General features: G+C 34.3%; 1 protein-coding gene across 3 annotated transcripts in view; it reads right to left on the bottom strand.

Annotated features, from left to right (window-relative positions):
- The window catches only part of PCDH15 (protocadherin related 15), a 1784920-nt gene that overhangs the window by 976646 nt on the left and 795095 nt on the right, over positions 1-13179 (bottom strand). The window contains exon 1 of one of the 3 annotated variants that reach the window (XM_050805156.1): positions 12022-12452. The exons of 1 other annotated variant lie outside the window; for it this stretch is intronic. The gene's annotated coding sequence lies outside the window, so the exon portion shown is untranslated. Of the gene's footprint in view, positions 1-12021; positions 12453-13179 lie in introns of those variants that run through there. One more of the 3 variants, XM_050805157.1, reaches the window with a different exon arrangement.

The raw sequence follows: 13179 nt of genomic DNA, 5'->3' as shown, positions 1-13179 counted from the left end.
ATCTAACACAGTGAATGACTTCCAAAACATTCATATTTAAAATTCATTTGACAACCAAGATATATTGTAACATTTATAAGAATGTCTTTGGTATGACCAACACCAAAGCAAATACAAAAACAAAAATCCTTAAAGACATACTCTGTGTGAATGTTATAAGTTATCCAAAAATCTTGTTTCTATTTTGTCCCTTGTTAAATTTTCACCCTATGACTTGCTGAGAAGCTGCAGGAGAGAGAATTTCCTGATGAGTTGTCTAACAGCTTATTCTTTCCTCCTGCTATGTCCTCAACATCTATGTTCAATATTAAATTGCACTGCAGCGGAGATGAGTGTGTGTGTGCTTTAAGCAAAAGACAGAGGCTTGAGTGACTTAGTAGCTACAAATATAAATTACTGACAAGCAATTAACATATACTTTGGTTAAAAACCAAACGTTTCCTTAGCAACAATCATAATCACTATTTTACAGTGAAAATTGGTATATTTATGATACCCTGACATTAACATATTCAGTAAGCATATTGATGTTTAAATTCATGTTTAAATGCAACTATTTATAAATCAATCATCCCACAAATCACCTTTTCTTAAATTTGAAGTGCAAATGTGTGAGTTTAAGATTTCAGATTGACCAAAGTACTTATTTTCTTCCACATAGCTCAGTTTAAAATTTGTAAAAAGTATTAAACCACAGGAAAGAAAAGTGATAAAAGCAAAGATGTGATTCAGCAAGTTTCTTAACGTTTGAAACTAGATGGAAGGTCATAATTATTTAAAGCAGAATACAAAAAAAATCACATTGCAAATGACAAAATTGGGTGAGTATGGATAACATATACTATCAAATTGACTCTGGAGAAAATATGACAAACTTAATAAATAAGGGTAGAATGAAAATCAAGAAAGAGTAGTGGTGTCAGTTAAAATATTAAATAAAGGTATAGGTAAATTAGAGGGATCCTTCCCCAAGTTCTGAGCAATTTTCCCCTAAGCTTTCTACTTCCCCATAACTAAGAGATTTTTTTCTGAAGAAATTGTCAGAGAGCCACCAGACTTTAAGTCAAAGAAAGTAAGGTCGACTCTTTGCTTGAAAACAGGAATGTCCACCTGCTGACAAGCTCTGCTCACACACAGATTTCCAAAGAACATTTCAGTGCCCAGCTACTAGTGACACTGACAGCTATCTAATAAAAATCCACACACACATATATTTTTTTAAATGTGTATATATTTACACATATATACACCTATATATATATGTTAAAATATGTATATGTATTTCCCTTATCTTTTAGAAACATAGCAAAAGTACTTGTCTCAGCTTCCCAATAGTTAAGCTTGGCCATGTGACTAAGTTCTGGACAAAGGCAAGTGAGAAGTCTCATATGCCACATCCCATACTATCTTTATTCATGAAACCTTCTTTGCAGGATGCTTATTTTTTTCCCCAAAAAAAGTTGTCTAGGGTAAGAAACCCTCAGGGCAAGCTTGGAAGCCACGTGTTGCAGATCATTCCCCCACCCCCAAGATCCTGTTGACGTAAAATCCACCCACAGAGAGTTACGTGAAAAATAATAAACATTAAACAATTACACGTGAAGATACATGTGTTTCCATGACCTGTATACTCAACTAATAATTTAATGTGAATGGAGAAGCAGGATTAATCAGTCTCTTTGAATAAAACCTGAAACCCCCAAAATGGAAAATAAACTAGAATAAAAAAATAAAAGGTGGGAATGGGGAGAGGAAATAATAACGGGGTAGCCAAATAAAACCGCTTTAAAATAAATATGATTATAGTAAATATCCTCACAAAGATAAGAAAATATAATTTTAAAAAAGCAAATGACTTAGAATAAGAATGAGATCTTGAGAGAAAAATATTAAGACCCACAAACAAAAATAATAACAATAACAATAACCAAAATACTCAAAATACTCCTAGACCAATTCTATTTCAATCCTAACACAGCATCTGAACTGCTTCTCGTGTTTACTAATGACCTCCATTTTTGAAACCGGTAACTATCAGTTCCTGTCTTTCTGGAATCATTAATGGTATTTGATACAATTGATCCTTACAAGCTTTCAAGGGCCCAGAGCTCTTCTCTTCTTAAAATAAAGGAAATATGAGGTAATACTCAGCAATATCAACTAATCCAGATAGGTCAAATCTTCCACTGAATTTAACAAGTCATTGGTGACAATTGGCATGGAACATCTCAGGAAAAAATAGTAAAGGTAGAAGCACGATTACAGTACAGAAAGTGGAATTGCATTAATAATTCACTTAATGGGTCACTGAGTTTGAAGTTGAATTCAAACTTGTGAATCTAATCCTTTATAGAATCATGGTCCCTTAGAAATCTTGACCTCTTCTTTTCTTAAAATTTAAGGTCCAGAGATCTTTTCTTTTCTTAAAATTTATATCCAGCCCAACTTCTCCTCTGAGCTCTAAACTTGCAGGGTTATCTAATTTGTATGCATTATACTCATCTCAAACATAACATGTTTAAAAATGAAATCTTAATTTGCCTTTCTAAGTTCATATTAGTCTTCCCATCTCAGTAACAATTCTAAAAATCTTGAAGTCATCCAATCTCTCTCTTTACTTCATATCTCACATTTAAGCCATCTGAATACATTATGTTGATTCTATCTTTAAAATGTATTCAGAATCAAAACCACTTCTGACCACCTCACTGCTAATACCTCAGGCTGAGCCACCATTTATTTGTGCCTAAATTATTGCTTTGGCCCCTTAATTTCTCATTTCTGCTCTCATCTACCTATTGACTATTTCCACAGAGCAGGTAGAGTAGCATCTTTACAATGTGCATTAGGAAGACTTCTGATTTCATTAAGAAGCCCCCCTTGTTACAACACAAAAACCCTGTACACAACATAATTAATGAGCATAGAATGACCCTGAGAAGTAGAAAGAAGAAGGTGGACTGGCTAGAGACCTAAGGGCCAACAACAACATGGCACTGAGCCCTCTAGGTTTCCTTATTCTGGCCCATAATCTGGGACAGGGCTCCAACATGGAATGGCAAACAGATGCAGGCCCAAAAAGCTCTGAGAAAAACATATTTACTCTAACCAAAGGACCAGGAAAAGGGTGGCCTAAAAACCGACAAAGTTTTGGGCAATACTTGCCTACTCCAGCCAAATACCAAGGGGAAAAATTGCCCCATCTCCACCGCACTAGTGGCTTCAGCAATGTAGGGAGCTGATTTTTCACAAATGACAACCTTGTTTCTGAGAAAGCAGGTAACTGCCACTAAATTCACCTACTCAGGGAGTTGTGATGAATGGTTTTATGTGCTAACTTGACTGGGCGATAAGATACCCAAATACTTGGTTAAACATTATTCTGGGTGTGTCCGTAAAGGTGTTTGTGAATGACATTAACATTTGAATTGTTAAACCCAGTAAAGCACATTGACAACCCAAGTGTGGATGGACTTTATCTAAACCACTGAAAGCCCGAACAGAACAAAAGTTACCCTCCCTACCTGTCCTCAAACTGGGACATGAGTCTCTTACCATCAGACTTAAACTCAGACTGGATCAATACCATCAGTTTTCCTGTATCTCCAGCTTGCTGACTGCAGACCTAGGGACTTCTTGTCTATCTATCTACAGATAGACAAATAAGTAACCTATTTATCATCTGTCTAATTTTCTATTCATTCTGTATCTCTAGAGAGAACCCTGGCAAATACAGTAATATAGCCAGGTTGCGCACTAGCAGGATGAGATCTTATATCTCATTCACTACCAGAAAGAAGGAGGATGTACTGAGTCCCCCACTCCCAGCTTCTATCCATATCATGCTGTTAGCACAGTCCTCCACCTGAACCACCAAGTGAACTAGGTGAGCCTCTATTCCTACCCACTACCAAGCTGACTTAATTAAGGAGGCAATATGAGGATGACCTTGTCAATTGTAGGTTTCGCTCCACTATTCCACGTCACCACCACCACTCAATGTCAGTGGGCTCAGTGGAACTGAACCTTCATCCCGCCCTGGGCATCAATGAGACTGAAAACTATGTTGCAAGTCTAGGCTAGTTAGCACTGCGCTTTATCCGCACCCTTGGTGTCAGGGATATTGAGTAGCTGAGCCTCCACTCCCATTCTGCAGAAAAGAGCATTGCAAGTCGACTCTCTAAAATCGTAGCAAAACTCTAAAATTATAGTCAGCAGCGAGCATAAAATGCAACAAGACTATTTTAACAACCAATTAAAAAGCAGCACTGAACATTTCTAAGAAAAGCCTAAGTCAAGCAACACATTTATACACATCATGATTTACGCTTATATATACTTACTACAGAGAGGACTTTGTCAAGGATCACTATACAATGTTAGCAACATTGTATATCTCTGTTGACCCTAGGATACAAGAGGGAAGTTGATTGTATACACCCACCCAGAGGCAATGAGGCAGTATAAGTCTGGGTCTTAAAACCATTGAAAGGAGGACTGCCACTCTGAAAACTCATGGAATTTAGTGGCCAGCATTTTTGAAGACATAGAAAAATTTAATGACTGTCATGATCTGTGGAATGTCTCAAAAAAAAAAAAAAATTAAAGATACAGGTTCAGCAAAGTAAGCTGAAAAAGGCATTAATTAATAATAGAAAAAAATGGGGAAAAACACAATCTATTTTTGCATATTGTAGTAAAGTAGCCATAATTTATTTATATATATATATACACACATATATATACACATATATATGTGTATGTGTGTGTGTGTATATATATGTGTGTGTGTATGTGTATATATATATACACACACATATATATATCTGTGCTTAGAACTTGGGGTGGGATAAAAAAACGTGCTGATGGTATAAAATAACCAAATGTTAAGTAGTCTAATAGGAAGAAACAATATCTTGAATCGGTAAATCAAAAGATAACATCATAAGCATGTTATTTAAAAATATATGAATACATAAAATAAGAAACATCACAAAAAAGGGTTTAACAAACTTGTATATGAAAACTTGACTAAAGGGGCAGGAACGTGTTTTTTTTTTTTTTTTTCCATTATACTCACAATTTAATGTTCTTTTTTAAAAACAATCCACAGCTATTTCTTTGATTAAAATAATCATGAATTCTAAGAAACTGCTTTGAGATATATATATATATATATATTTCCTTTAAGATATAGATATATAGCTATATCTATCTATATCTATATAGCTATATGTATCTATCTATATATATGATATAAGATATATATATCTATATATGATATATATACATAGCTATATATCTATATCTTAAAGGAAATATAAATCTACATCAAAATGGCAACTATTTACTAAACATGCATTTTATTTCATAAACACACAGCAATGCTCTTTGCTTTGGCATTTTCTCAATTACACAATATCTTCCATTCAAGTTACCATCTCCTAGAAAATTATTTGAGAAAACCTTATTTCTCACAATGAAACCTCATTATCTGAAGCTCAGTTGACTATTATTCTATCCTTAACCCTGATTTACAAATACAAAATAAGAATTCATATAATGTATGCTATGCAAAACTCAGTATATCCTGAATGGAAATTTTTCAATAAACTTTGTAAAGGTGCATGAAATGTTTGCTATCATTTTTTGAAAAATATTAGCACACCAATGTAACTATAGCTAATGTTCCAAAATGGAATATTTTATTTCATGCTTACCATATCAGATGGAATGTAAGGTTAACAAACTTTCAACACCTCTTAAATGAAGGGATTCATGCACACATATTTGGAAGTAAAATTAACCACAGAGGTGAAATCTGTACCTACCTGGTAGAGGTTAAATGGATGGCATACTTAAAATCACCATTCATAGCTCTTGGCACACAGTATACACTAAATATTTTTTCTTCTATCATTTATAAGATACATTCAACAACACATCAAAGAAAGAAGGAAAATAAACATTCAAACCAAAAACTCTTGCATTCATTCTTAGATTGCTTTTTAAAAATATAGTCAAACATCAGTAATAACATGTTTAGTAAAAAGATTTCTGAATCGTAAAATTCAAAAATTGTTAAAGTTCAAATTTTTAACATAACATAAAATTGAAAATCAAAATTTGAGTACTTTACTTTCTGGCAAATTGCTTTATTTTCTCATAATCTGCTTTATAGCTAGGGGTAGCCTTAGTGCTTTCATATTGTACATTTTCACTTACAAATCATACACATTCTTTATAATGACATTTTCTCCCATCTTTTCTTGAAATTCAGAAAAACTATATGTGTCTCATTTAAAATTCTCCACACTTCTCAGTTTTATGTTTTTTTTCTAACTTAATTGTCCACTTTTCCTTGTCCCTATTTGATCTTCACTCATCTTACTATAAACATTCACTTACTTTTTAAAAATTCCTACCACCTCTCTCTTCCACAACCAGTCCTTATATTAAGCAATTAAATAAAAATGACCAAGTCACCACCAGGAAAAGATAAACGTCCATTCTCAAAACGATTATTTCAGTTGGCTTTAAGAAAGTAGGATGGACAGTAGGGAGACATCTTTTCTAGCAATTCTGCAAATCAATACCACCATTCTCTGCAGAGCAGACAGGAGGAAATTGATTGTTTCATTGCAGTGTTTCATATTAAAAAACCAAAACATCATTTCAACTTTCCCATACTCTATGGAAACTAATATTCAGAGCAAATATGTATTCTTTCATTAAATATTTATAGAGTACTTACTAAATTCTGGACACTGAACTAGTTAGTGGAATTACTAAAATACAATGTGCAAAGCCTCAAATGAAATATGCTTTTTCATTTAATTAAGAGAGCAAGACTATGAGATAGAAAATACCTGAGTTTTCCAGGTGATGCAACTATAGCTTATCCATATTAAATTACTTACTCTATTCTATGCAGAATAAGGGTTGAAACAAGGATTTAACTTGACCTCTGATGCCTTGACCTCTGACACCAATGTTTTTGCTTTCAAGAATTATACCTAAATAATTATGTTGATGTCAACGATAATGATAAATATCAATCTCCATTTACTGAAATATACCTTGGTTTCAGGTTCTGTGCTTGTGTACTTTACATATGTGAATTATATCCTTTTATCACCCTTTACAGACAGAAACCAAGGCTCAGAGAAGTTAAACAACTTGATCCTTGCTGGTAAGGGAGTGGAATAGAATTAAAGCTCAATTCCATCTGGTTCTGTATTCTTATTTTACTGTCAATTCTCTATTGAAACTAGAAGACCCACCTCACAGCCTCTCTCTTACATATACACATCCGATTTCATTCTCCATGCTTAGATCACAGACTCTCTCTCTGTCTTTCTATATTATCTATCTGTCTGTCTGTCTGTCTGTCTATCTATCTATCTATCTATCTATCTATCTATCTATCTATCTATCTATCTATCTATCTATCATCTAGGTATCTATATCTATATATCAACCTTCCTATTATCGGTATGTATGCCTGTCTCAGTCTCCCTTTCTATCTCTCTCTGTCTCAGACTTTCTATCTTTATATCCCTTTCCCTATCTCTTTGTTTGTTTCATTTTGTTTATTATTTGTCTTTCTGGCAATCTATTTCTGTCTTTCTTGACCCTGTGTTTTCCCTGTCACTCTGCTTCTACCTTTCTCTCTCTCTGACCCTATCTCCACTTCTCTTTCTTTCTGTTCTTTTCTAACTGTATATCTCAGTTTCTCTTTCTGTTCCCTTTCTCTTTTTCTTATCTTTGACTGTCTCTAACTTTCATTATATTTTCCCTTGTGAGTCTCTCTCGTTTTCTTTGTGTGACTATCCCTGTATCTCTCTTTGAGTTTGTATCTCTGTGAATATCTCTCTGTGACTTATCTGTGTCTGTCTGTCTCTGAGACAGAGATGTAAGGTTCTAAAGTAGTAAAATCCTCTCTTCTAGTTTTAATGATCCTTCTCTGGATTCCAGAGGCGTGCTGCAAAGTTGAAGAAATAAGTCCCTTAAATGATAAAGCAAAAAGAAAAGTCACTGTCCTTGGATAAACAATTTGCATTTCCATAAGGATTCAGTGATGCAGAATCAGAAAAGGCTCATTCTGACACCTCCATGAAAACAACAGGGAGAGCATTCATTAGCTGGGCTTCCTTTTGAATGATGCACTTCATCGCACACACCGCTGTCCTCCCCCAGTCAGGAAACAGTGCTTAATTCTATCGGAAACTCGCCCTTTCACTAGGCATGAGAATGAATGACTTTTCAAAGAAATGAGAACTACACATCTGCCATGGCCTGAGAATGCTTACACTCTAAAAGCCATAGAGAAAGTTACACCTCCTATCAATTTCTTATCCATCAAGGAGCACAATAAACAAGCTTTGAACTTTTCCATTTACCAACTTGAAGGAAAGAAATGCTTCATTTTCTTTAGTTTCTTGAAATAATGACTGCTTTTGCCTCTTACATTTATAGCTTCAATAGCCATGATCTGATATTTAAGGGTGAGTGCAACCTTTAAACAACTTATGATGTAAAAGAATTTGTCTATTACAGTGCTCAGAAACTTTTACTCTTTAGGTGGCAATTATTTTGTTGCTGTTATTGTTGATACACACACACACACACACACACACACACACACACACACGATCATATTAGGAAGTAATTGGTACAAGATTAAAACAATTATTTGTATTTTAAATTATTTAGCAATTTACAGTTTTCTTATTCATTTTCCTGGCTTCATTTACGAGTTGTGTATTTTAAATGTGGACACTGAGGAACAAATGTTTAGGGGGTATGCTGAGGACCTCAAGGAAAATAATTGTTGTCCTTGGGCCAGAATATGATGTTTCTATGCTCCTTATATTAATAAATAGCACACACATGTGATGTGTGTGTGTGGGGGTGGGGCAGGGTGTATGTGTCCATCTTACTCAATGTGACTGACTTTTAGGCTGAGACTAAGTCACATTTGTCTGCATATTTTTCCAAGTCTCTCACTTCAGTTTATACATCACAGTTGGAAATTGTACTTTAAGGTCAAGCTAGTCACTCTCACATTAAAAATTACCTCCCACTCTGCCCCTGCCATCCATACATGTAACAAATTAACATGTGTATTTGGAATCTCTGGGTGTATTCTCAGTTCTTGTCACCATTTCAACCTAAGTGCTTCCAGTATCCAATTTAAATAAATGTTACAATTTCTGAGTGATTTACACCTCTGGAATTTATATAGCGACTCTATCAAGAGAAAATAATCTGGTCTTAAATTATTCACATTAGCTTTTTTTTTTTTTCCTCACTCGAAATTGACTATGAGCACTAATGAGTTGCCATACTTCCTTCCAATACCCTTAGATGCAACTTGGTGATATTTGAGTCTAAAACTAATAAATGACACCCCCCAGGTCACTGTTAGTTTTGAATCCACATTCTGTCATACTCTAGTGTTAACAACAACAACAACAACAACATCTCATTACAAAAGAAAACGTATCAAACCTCAAACAAAGTTTTAGTTGAGAGTAACAAAAATAGTTTTTGGATGCCATCCCTGAGAAGTAAAACATTCTTTTCAATTTTATAATTGTATAGTCTTACTTTGCATGTGAAAACCACAGATACATAGAATGACAAAATTGTTCTAGTTCACAAGTGATCCCGATACTAAGAACTCTTTTAAAAAATGGAAAAATACAAACAAAATGACTATGACCAAAACCCACTCTTAAAATAGAGTCCAAAGTAAAATTAAACTTTTAGATAATAAACATGATCAATTTATGAAGTGGTGTGGTATCTTTGTTTAGATTATTATTTCTGCTAACTTTTCCAAGGGTTGAGATCCTCAGTGAAACTTAAAACCATGTATTTCTCCCATCGTTAGGGATACAATAAAATGTAAATATATAAGGGAGGCTTCTGTGTTAGGAAAAAGTTGATACAACAGCTGGTTTATGAAAACCTATTGTTTTACACCATTTAAGTAGGAAAAAAAATCCTATAGTCTGAAATTGTATCTGCACATTTACAGAAAGGGGGAGTACACTCACCTACCCAATAAAGGGGTCACAATTAGGGAATTACTTTATAATTTTTGGTTTTACATTTTACTATTATTGAGAAGGCTCATAATTTGTCTAGGGAGTAAAAGTCCTCGTGATAAAGTGATAATCCAAAGGAATCATTAATTCCTCAACATGTATTTGCTTGAATAATAGTGATTTCCTTCGATAAAAAATAATAATTACCTTTTGCCTTTAATTTCAAACATAAGCTCTGAAACAAATACTGCAGAATTTTTGCAAGTGGCATAAAAAACAATTTATGTCTGCTTATCTGCTGTTAAAGTTGTATGATAAAAGGATACAACACATACTATGCAAAATTTAAACGTTAACAAATTAAGAGCAAAGTTGTAATGGACATACATCTTTCACTGAGTTTTTTTTTAAAGTATAGTTATTAGTGTTTTTTAAAAACTAATTTATAGCTCAGATACTTATCAAATATTATCAGTGGATATACTATATTTTTAAAAATTTCCTAGAGAATGAAGTGTTTAAATATTTTTTGTGAATAATATTCAAAACTTCATGCCATAATTTTCCAGAGAAGTTTCTGACACTTGGGTAGCACAAACTAACTCTGACCTGTTCAGGTCCCTTAATGATTACATTTAAGGGTAATTTGGGGGGCAAAGTTGTAGGGATTCAAGTTTCCTGCTCAGCACATAATTGCAACAGCTGAGGGGTTAGGAGGTCACCACTCAGTGGAATTGGGCACCCATTAAATAGCACTTTTATTTCATAGGAGAATGAGTCCACAGTCAAGGGGATCAAGTTGCTGAAACTTGAAGACACACATGTGCAGATACATTCACTCACTCACACTTAGCCACAACTTAAGCAAACTAAAGAAACTAATAGTAAAGCCAATTTTCCGTGAAAAAAAATAGTTCACATGAGCAGATACAAAAAAGCTTCATACTTGCTGTGCAAACCACAGCAAGCATTTTATGCTCAAAATATGCCTCTTTTACAGATTATTTGTTTCTCTAACGTTAAGCAACATAATAACTTAAGTATCTGGTTACTAGATTTGACAATTGGCTCTTTTGTGAAAGCAAATGAGTATGACTTGGAGTTAACCTTACAGGAGGCCATGGTATTATACTCTAGTTAACAATGGCTTTCTGCATACGTGCTACAAGTCCATCAAATCGATGGCCGTCTGTGCGTACTAGAGACACGGAGTACCAACAGACTGAACGTGAAACTTGTTATTCAGGGCCCACCTTCTCTACAGCTACCAAAGTATATTTTTTAAAGTAAAGGCCACATCACAAAGTGAGAAAGGTGTTAATACTATCTAGCATTAATTCTGTATTAGAAGGATAAAGTCGACCTAGATTCAAATTCTAAATGGTTAATGCTCCCAGATACTTACAAAAGAGGTAGATATTCTAGTAAACTAAAACATCTGTAGTAAAAATATCAGTACACTCACAAAAAATATAAAAAATACTGTTCATTGTGATGCAGAATTAGCTACTTTAACTCAACTACCAACTATAACCTCCAGCAACAACCACTCACAAAACAAATCATCAATATTTGCACATACACAAAATGTCAATTCTGATGCCATTTTTCTATATTTTGTCAGGTTGAAGGAAGTAGAAAAAGTGGTTGAGGACTAAAAATTCTTTCAAATAACAAACCAGAGTTATAATTCAAAAGCTTCTGTCTTTGTAAAGATTACATTGTCATCTAAACAAAATTACAATACCAGACAGTAATCAGGAAGAATAAAAGGACAGGCAGTTGTGTTCACTCTTCCAGCAAATAATTACTTACACATCATTACTATTCTATTCTTTCAACAAGCATGACAGAAAGTAGCATCATGACAGAGCTCATTGTACTGAAAGAATATCTTAACTTTCTCTGTGGTTCACTGCTGCCTTAAATTTGAAAAAAATAAGAGAAGGGCCGGGGAAGAACTTACTTGCGGTTTAAAGTTTCATCTTTAGTCCACGTAAGATTATGCAGCAAGTTTTCTTGCCAAGGCTGCCTCTTGCACATCCCTTTAAAAAGAACCAATGCTCATAATCTAATTCCAAGACGATTCATTCACATGTTCCACCTCTTGTTTCTGTGAGGCATTGATATCCACTCTCATATCATCAAGAAAATGTTACTAGACATTTTTTTTAAAAAAAGCGAAACACTTCAACATGTTAACTCAGAAAGCATACCATCATTCTCCACGTTCTGAGAATGTATGCCACCTGCCTTAGTTATCACAAGCAACTAACTCTAAGCTGCTCGCAGGAATCTGTCTGCCCTCTATCTGTCGCTATTAGCTCAGCACGTTGATTTCACTGGCACTGAAGCAACAGCAATTAGCTATCTTGCTTCTCGCAGCACATACAGGAGACAGCTGAGTGCGCTAAACCACACACTGACTGGTGAGCTCTTTGCACCAATTAGTAGCAGGTGCTACAGCCCAAAAGACAAATTGATGTCCACTGATCATCGGTACTGGCTGCTTTATTGTACTGTGTTCGTCAGCCTGTCTGATTCTCTGTTCTGTTTTGTGTAGTTTTTTTTACTGTTTGTTACTTCTTTGGCGCTAAGAAGTTTAGCAGCTTACATTCAATAACAATATCGTTGACAAGACAAAATAATCTCTTAAGCTTCTTTCTCTCTCCCTCTCTCTTTCTCTCTCTCTCTCTCATTAAATCTACCCTCTTATAGCAAGCCCTCCACATCTTTGGGGCATAAAAACAAAACAAAACAAAAATTTCACAACTTCACACATTCTATAGGAGTCAAAAATAGTCTTTAGATTTTTACAGACACATGTGGCTAGTACTATATAAGGGTATCATGAAGAAATATACTATAAAAAAATTATAGCATATTTCTTAAACATTGTAATATATGAAATCTCCAAAACAAAGTTTTACAGATGGACTGGTAAACTAGTAAAATACAATTATGTCATATAAATCAGAGAAACATTTCTAAAGGAATCTATCTTGCATAGTATTTATTTCAATTCCATATTAAATTTCACCCATGTATTCACCTGAGCATATTAGAAGGAGGGATCTAGAAACGAGCATTTAAGAAGATATTTTAGTAATGATTGTGACAGAGA

Source organism: Macaca thibetana, chromosome 9 (assembly GCF_024542745.1).
Source record: "Macaca thibetana thibetana isolate TM-01 chromosome 9, ASM2454274v1, whole genome shotgun sequence".
NCBI lineage: Eukaryota > Metazoa > Chordata > Mammalia > Primates > Cercopithecidae > Macaca > Macaca thibetana.
This window is presented reverse-complemented; position numbering and strand designations above follow the sequence as displayed.